Source organism: Podarcis filfolensis (assembly GCF_964270895.1).
Source record: "Podarcis filfolensis genome assembly, chromosome: 5".
NCBI lineage: Eukaryota > Metazoa > Chordata > Lepidosauria > Squamata > Lacertidae > Podarcis > Podarcis filfolensis.
Window position 1 is genome coordinate 63,941,099 of NC_139608.1, and position 8,807 is coordinate 63,949,905.

The following is an 8,807-nucleotide window of genomic DNA, read 5'->3' on the forward strand; positions in this document are numbered from 1 at the left end:
TGCAAAGGTGTTAGTGTCGCCTGGGCTGTTATATTATCATACGGACCAGCGCCAAAGAGTTGATTGGCTGTATGCTGCGGATCAGCCAGAGCTGCTGCATTATGCTTAAATTCACTTTCAAAAACTACATATTGCGCTGGAGATAAAAGCATGCGCATCAAATCTTTCCAATCTTGGGGTAGCATTGTGTAACCGCTTGCTATCCCCTCCAGCATCCCTATCACATAGGAGGATTTTAAACAAGAATCAGTAATGGCTCTCCTTAGTTCCCTCATAACAGAATAAGGAAGTGCCTCATACAACACCTGTTGTTGAGCAGTTCCTGGGTTGGTATAGGAGATAGGGAAAGCAGATGGCATTTCCCCAGCCCATTCAGACTCTTCCTCCAAGGACAGGAGCCCTTTCTGCCTAGCTAAAGAAAGCGCGGCACGCACAGCTCCTGTGGAGCAAGCAGGGGCTGAAGCAGGCGAAGGAGGGGTGGAAGGAGGGAGGGAGGATGTGGGCTGAGACGAAGGGAGGGGCTGGCAAGGTTGCAATGGGGGTAAAATCTTGGGGTAAGGTGGGGGATTGCCTGCAACTGACAAAAGAGCAGGTGCCGTCGGAGATTCCTGAGGTCCTAATTTAGCGACGGCGTCTGCACACTTCTGCCAAGTAAGCAGACAATGAATCGGAGCCCTCGGTTCTGCAAAAAGGGTTTTTCCGATCTTTTGCCAAGTTTCTACTTCCAAAGAACCAGTTTCTGGATAGGAAGGGCATTGGCAAGCAATCTCACATAGCAATTGTTCAATTTCTTTTAAAGAAATATGAACACCCGCCACCCGCTGTCTAACGAGATAGAGTAGCTCCTTGGCATGCTCTTTTTGGAATTTAGTCAATTCCCCCCCCATACTCACGAAGTAGCGCGCTGAGACTTTTCCAGTCGAGTGAAGTACAGGGGTTTGGCTGCGTGAGGGATCTGGCACGTCGGGGTCACCAGATGTTGGGTTGAAATAACGACAGACAGGTAGCGAGTGTCATCTGGGAGGCATCTCCCGAGCAAGTCTCGGAGAGTCCCTTTTATTGAATATTACAGCATTGCCACACATGTGCTTATTGCTGATTGGTCAACACAAGTACAAAGCAAAGATTACATTAATCACCAATGGATTACAGGCTGGGAAAGGGTGCACAGAATTACACAGGCATGAAGACCTCCTAATTAAACTTTTACTAGTGATTGATATAGCATTCATCCGTAGATGTGGTCAACTATGCATTAAGAACAAGTCAGTTGCTGTTGCTACTGCTTGATTTATGGAGGTATGTTGCTGACTGCCAAGAAAAGAAGATAGCATCCCTGTTTGCCTGTTAATCGTGCTCTGAGTGGGAGAGAGAGTGGCTGAAGGAGTCCAAGGCTTTATCTGTGTTGCACAAGGGAAGTGTCTTGCTTTAAATAATAGCAGACATGGCTTGTGTCATTAATTAAAAATTAATAAAAAATATTATACACACACATAAAAAATGGACACAATTTTATTGATTACAACTATAGGTGGACTTTGGCTCCTCCATTTTGTGTAGAGTTGTGTCTCAGAAGTTGAACAGAATCCATTCCGGAAGTGTGTTTAACTTCCGAAACATGGAAAGCACGGCTTCTGATTGGCTGCAAGAAGCTCCTGCAGCAAATTGGAAGCCACAGAAGCCCCGTCAGGTATTCAGCTTCCGAAATAACGTTCAAAAACTGGAACACTCACTTCCAGTTTTCAATCATTCAGGAGCCGAAAAGTTCGACTCCCAAGGTGTTTGGAAGCCGAGGTACAACTGTACATCTATTTTAACCTCCTGTCGGAGGAATGACGGAGGGCTGAAATTTTGAACAGGGCCCTGCCAAGGATTATGGTCTCCCTAAGATCTACTAAGGTAGTCATCACCAGGCTGCCATTGGAAGCTCTATGGCCCATCTCCCCCCAGTTGACTTCTGGACAGCGACTTCCACCTGGACCCCTCTTATGGTTTGCCCCCAAGTTCACCTGGTTTTAGGTCAGGGCGATGAACTAATTCACCTTTCTTACTATTTGGCGATCACTCGTAGCCGAGTAAGATTGTCTTCTATGAAAACGGTTTTAACAATGAGTCAGTAAATGACTGTGGAGGCCAATTCTGGATCCACACATCCTTCCACAGTGGGGACATTGGTTTCTGGACGGGAGTTGATCACGGTGTGGATTTGCCAAGTGTGCCTTCCTCTTAGCCCGTTTCTCCTTGCATCCTGAGTTCGAGTGTCTTCAAAGCCCACGACACCTTTGGTAAAGGCTGTTCTCCACTTGGAGCGCTCGCAGGCAAGTCTTTCCCAATTGTTGGTATTTATACAACATTTTTTAAAATTTGCCTTGAGACAGTTTTTAAACCTCATTGGTGCCCACCAGCATTATGTTTTCTAATTCACCCATAACCTTGATGACTAGGATTTCACCCAGTGGAATATGGCAACCATTTGAGAACCATAGCAAAGTCAAATGCAGTGGGCACAGGAAGCAAAGCAAGGTTAAGACATGTTTAGAAACAGAAGCATGAGGGAGGGAGGGTTTGCACTTTGGTCAACTGTACTGCCAGTGTCAGGCGCAGCTGGTTTTTAACCCTGGTCAGTGAAGAAAAGTGAGAACTTTGCCGCTCTGGTCTGCCATCCCAGCTCCTCCCACTTGGCTGCCCTCGCATGTTTGTGTTTGTCATGTAGAAAGTCCATTGTGGATGTTAACCAAACAGGAATATTCAAAGTGTATTTTTTCATCATGCCAGTATGTTTGGGCAGTATGAACACCATATGACTACAGTGAGAAGAACAATAATGTGTATGAAGCCACCCAAAGAAATGAGATTAGAACAGGGCTCCCCCCCCAGCAGGAACTCACAGGAACTGAGCTCCAGCACCTCTCAGGTGGGTGTCACTGCCATTATTAAAGAACAAATGGAGATGTTCATGGGAAGCTCCAGCACCTATTTTTCTAGAAAAATAGCACTGGATTTGAACCATCTACCTGCTGATTAGATAGATAGATAGATAGATTTATTGCGGCCTTTGGCCCATATCAGAAACAATACATCAAAATTTATCCATAAACAATACAATTTAAACAGTTCCAAAATTTAAAACACCCATATAAAACCAATTTTACTTCAGTTAAGTAAACACTATACACAATAAGCTCCCTCTATGTAAACTGCAATTCAAATCCATCAGATTTTGGGGGGTATGCGTCTTGGTTCTGGCACTTATTGATGGTACTTAAGTTTAGCTAAGCTGTCAGAGTCATACAGAGATCCATTTCTCCTCTTTTGAAATAAAACATTAATCAGGTATCTAGCGACTGCAAGGGATCTACTTGTATCTTCGTCGTTTAATAAGTATATTATTTGGGCTTCCTGAGGTCTATCAGCTATTCTCGATAAATATGGGGCCAAAAACTTGGACCGTGAAGCCGAATGTAGTGGACAACAGAAGATTATATGGTATAACGATTCTATAGATCCACTTTTACAGTCACAGAGGAGTGAGATCTGTCCTTTGGAGAGTCTTTTACCCAACACGTTTGATGGGAAAACATTGAATCTAGCCTTTATAAAGGCATACCTGTGCGTCACCACAGATAAGGTAGTTAAATAAGATGGAAGTTTCATAGGAGGTGTTAAGCCAAGGTTTATCGGCGAACAGGTGCCACCACCTGTCGCAATATTAAATTGTAAATCCATCTCCTCTAATTTGTGAGTTATAATTCTCTTGGCAGAAATTAAATCCAATTTTAATAGTTCAGATGGAGATAGTCCTAGGGACACAAGTTTCCCATGTAATATTTTTGCCCAGGGGCTAGGGAAGTCATCTCTCCAGAGACACTGTATCAAGAGGAGATTTGGAAGTTTATGCCATAATGCCAACCAGTAACAAAGGATGCATTTCCATAATGTGGTTTCTAGAGATGTAACATTTAGTTCCAGAAGTATAGCAGTATTGCTTACACACCTGGGTAATTTTAGCAACCTTCTTAGAAGCTGGTTTTGGATTACCTCCAAATGGGTTAGATTAACAAAGGGCCCCCATATTGGGATTGCATATGCTATTGTTGCGATCACCTTTGCCTTGAAAACTTTTAACATTGATGGAATATGGAAAGCCCCACCTGAAAAGAAAAAACGCAGTAGCGCAAAGGAAAGGGCTTTAGCTCTGTTTAATACATATGCAAGATGGACCTTCCAGCCCGTGTTGTGTTGGAGAAGGACTCCCAAGTACTGAAATTTAAAGACTTGGTCAATAGCTTTTCCGTCTATTCTCCAATTATAGGTTTTTCGACTCTTGGAGAAAATTAGGACTTTGGACTTAACATGGTTAATTGTAAGAAAATTTGATTTGCAGTAAACATCGAAAATTTTTAATGCCCTCCTAAGGCCGACTCTTGAGAAGGAAAGGATCACTGCGTCGTCTGCGTAGAGTAGAAGGGGGCAACGATATTGGGCAAGACGGGGGGCGTGGATCGTTTCTTGAGAATCTATCAGAGGCACCCTCATATCACTTATAAATAGATTAAAAAGGGTCGGAGCAAGGATACATCCTTGACGAACACCTCTATTGATAGTTACTGAATTTGAGAGGTCGCCGGCCGAAGTGATTCTTACCCTGGCGGCTGATCCGTCGTGCAATTTAGTTATTAGCCACAAAAGTCTTTTGTCTATTCCCCATCGGGCTAATTTTCCCCAAAGTAATCCTCTGGGGATGCTGTCAAAAGCGGCCTTTAAATCAATAAAGGCCGCACAAAGTTGGCCTCTATTTGGGGAGGAATATTTCCGGGCAAGGTGGTATAAAACTAAGACATGATCAACCGCTGACTGATTCGGTCTAAAACCAGCCTGTTCTGGCCCAATCAGGTTGTTCTCTTCGGCCCACTTAGTAAGCTTAGTTAACAAGAACCGTGCATATATTTTCCCAATTAATGACAATAAACTGATATTCCTGTAATTTCCCGGATCATCTGTCGAGCCCTTTTTATGAATTGGAACAATAATCGCCTCCTTCCATATTCTTGGTACCTTCCCACTGTTATTTACGGCATCAAACGTAGCGGCCAGGATTTTCGCCCACCAGTCTGCATGAAGTTTTATAGCTTCCGCCGGGACTAGGTCAGGACCGGGGGCTTTTCCGATTTTAAGATTTGAAATGAGTCCGTGGATTTCTTCCGGGTCAGTGGGTGGCCAAAGAGGGAGCTGCTCATCAAATCTATCGATTGTATTAATATTAAGGTCTGGTACGGCAAAATAGTTCCTTAAAAAGGATTCCCAAACTGGGGCCGGAATAACTGTTAAGGGGTATCTTTTAGATTTTCTGTTAACCAACAGCCAGAATTTTTGGGAATTACGGGTACTTGAGGCAGCTATAAGTGCTTGCCAGCGGTTCAGTTGCCATTCCTGTTTGGCCTTTTTTTGCACATATTTGTAAGCTGATTTTGCCTGATAGTACTCCTTGGGAAGCGTAGTCGCCCCTGAGGATTTGTAATCATTATAAATAGCACAAAGATGTTGTTTGGCTTGTTTACAATTATGGTTAAACCACAGTGCACCTGTCTTAAAGTGGGCCCAATTTGCCTGGTGGGTTGGGACAGTAAAGAATGACGTGAGGTCATTCAACAGATTGGCAAATAGATTAATAGTTTGATCGTGTTCATATGAGGTTATGCCAAGGGCTGAATAGGTTTGTATGATCTCCTGCTGAAAAAATTCGGAATATTTTTGAGCCTGCGTTACAGACCACTTTATACCCTTCACTCGTAATGCCGTATTAATACCCTCTACTGGGTTTTCTGCGTTAGTATCTAATTGAGTTGGATGACTGTGCTCGTCCCCATGCCACTCTAGGTCAAACGTAGCAGCAAGTGGAAGGTGGTCACTGAGCTGGATATTGCCAATCTTAAAAGAGAGAGCTTTCGAAATCAGGTCACTCGAGGCTAAAAGGTAATCTAGTACACTGTTTGATTTTATACCTAGGTGGGTATACTCCCCCGGTATATCAGGAGGGCAGCAACCATTCAGGGGTACTAGGTTTAAGCGAATAGCCATTTGGTAAAGAAGTACTCCAGCCTCGTTTACTTTAGAGTCTTTTGAGGCTCTCCCTAAGGCATGTCTCAAATCATAATTGTCGAGGCATGGAGCAGTCCACCATTTAGCTTTAGTTAAATCGACCCAATTTGCTGCTATACGTGCGTTAAAGTCACCACCAATTAAAGATTGGCTATTGGAATATTTGACTCGGCATGATACTAGATGATCTTCTAATATTTCCCATCTATCATGCAGTTCAAGGGACGAACCCCCTGGCGGGAGATAGACATTGGAGATTAACAGTGATACTTTCCCCCCCGACATCAACCCGGATAAAGCATAAGGGGGGGCAGTCGAAACTAATGAAAATTTGAAATGCAGCTTCAGTGAGATACCAATTACTAGACCACCTTTCGGCCGTCCTCCTTTCTGGGAGGGGCAAGCTGGAAGGGATAGTAGGTCAAATCCGTTTATGACAATTTCACCCTCCTCCCAAGTTTCTTGCAATAGAATGATATGAAACGAGTTGATATACGACTGGAATTCTGGGTCACATTTTTTCCTACGCCAGCCAGCGATGTTCCAACAAAGGATCGATATTGGTGGTTTTCTGGGTTGTCCGGCTAACCGTCATTTAAATTCTTGTGGGGGGCTCTTATATGGCAAAGTCGCTCCCTTAAAGAAGTCCGTTATTTTCCTTTGCTGAAAGTTGTCGTCCTGGTGTGGTGAGTCTTTTGCTCTGGTGCGCGCCGGTTGTGATGACTCTTTTGCTCTAGTGCGAGCCGGTTGTGGCACGATCAAATCGCGAGGGCCAGAATTTTTGGGGGGCAGAAGAGAGTTAACATCCTGGTGAGTAGAGATACTATTTGGCGTTTTTAGCTGTCGGGCCCAACTAGGCTCTGAAGAGGCTCCTACCAAGTCTGCTGGAGCCGTCCTCTTTGGGGATCTAACCGATACACTTGTGATCATTTGATTTATATGTCCTGCTGGGTCTTCAATCCACTCTGTGGTGACTCTCGACACTGTAGTGTCTTCCTCACGTAATTTTTGGATTTTTGGTGGAGAAGCCTGACTTGGAGTGGCCATTACCGTCTCGGGTCGTGGATGGTCTTCGATGTATGTTGATTCCAAGTCCGGCATGGAGGGGTGAAGGGACAACAATTTATCCAGGGGAATGTTATCCTGAGTTCCATTCTTTGATCGGTTAATCACGGAGGGGACAGATAAGTCTATTAGAAGCAGGGATGAGTTACCAGCATGAAGGGGAGGAGAAGAGTCTGCCTCCAGCAGTGAGACCTTCCCATCCAATGCAGAAGGCACCTTATATGCTGGGTATTGGGGAATTGTTGTTTCCACCTCCATGGGGCATGGCACCGCTAAATTAGAGTGAGTATTATTCGTAGGAACTCTGTTGCAGGCGATACTTAGGAGCTGAAGTTTAAGTAAGTCCAGCCTATTTATAATTTCTTGTTGTTCCATCGCTGGTAACTCTCCAAAGGAGGCGATAAGCTCTCTTTCCTCCTGGGGTGTCAAAGAGTTACTGGCACAATCGTAGTGTTTAGTTGTAGGAGTGGAGGTACTATGGGACTGGCCCAAACATGGGGTGCACAGCTCAGCCCTCTTTTGTGGTTCAGGACGGGAAGGTTGTACCGTCTCCTTGATTAATCCCTCCGATAGGAGGGGTCTAATTATGGAATCCATGAAAACTCTCGTTGGAAAAAGGCCAAGACTATTCAAGAACACTTTTTGCTTAATAATAAGAGAGGGGATTTTTGCAGAGTGGAAAGCCAGCATCATTCTCTGATATCTGTTCTGGCAGACTAAGGGAAGCACAGCACAAAGATCTATTTGTGATGTCGAATTTTAGAAGCCATCTGAGGTGCTCTTTAGCCCCTTGTAGTGTTGCCCAACTTGGGTCCCTTTCCCGGAAGGTTAGGGCAATCTTCCTTGGATGTAGAGTCAGGGATTGGCGATTCAGTGAGGGGTTGAGATTGTATTTGCAGTTCTTCATACGATCAGTGTTTGGTGGAGCTTTCTGCTGGCACAATGGAACATCTACTGCCCCATCTTGGGCTGTCTGTACCGGCTGGTCATCCAGTTTTTGCTGAAGGCTATGCAGCTGAGAGGATAGGCCATCAATCCTCTTAAATATACAATTTAGAGTTCTAATTATTAGATGGAGTTGCTCGCATCCTGTGCAGTCCGCAGATTCGGCTACCAACACCTCCTTCGGATAGGAACCATCCCCATTTGTGTTACCATTAGCGTTTCCAATTTGTAGCATCTCAGGGGCCTCATCTTTTGATGTTGTTTCAAGGGCAGTTAGAGGATCGAAACGATTTTGAATTGCTATTGAGTAAGTACATTCCTTGGGGCCTCTCCCTCCTTTAGGTGAACCCTTCCTTGATTGCTTAGGCCTCGGAGAGGATAATGCCTCATCAGAGTCTCTTGGGCGTTTTCCATGGCCCATAAATCAATTTTGCAGGGGAACCGTCGTGGGCACTGTGCTGGGGAGCTCCTTAAATCCTTTAGTCTTCCTCACAAGAATACTACCACTTCCAGGAGAGTGGTGCCATAAAATTACTCACAGTAAGGCAGCCAGTTCAAGCCTCTTCCTTGTTCCTAGGATTGTTGAGACAGCCCAGTTCCAGCAGTCGGGCAAACTTCACTTCGCACTATGCAGTAAGCTAAAAGCTAAAAGGAAAGAGCTGGTTGACAGGGCAGAGGATTTATGCCCAGGAGAACCT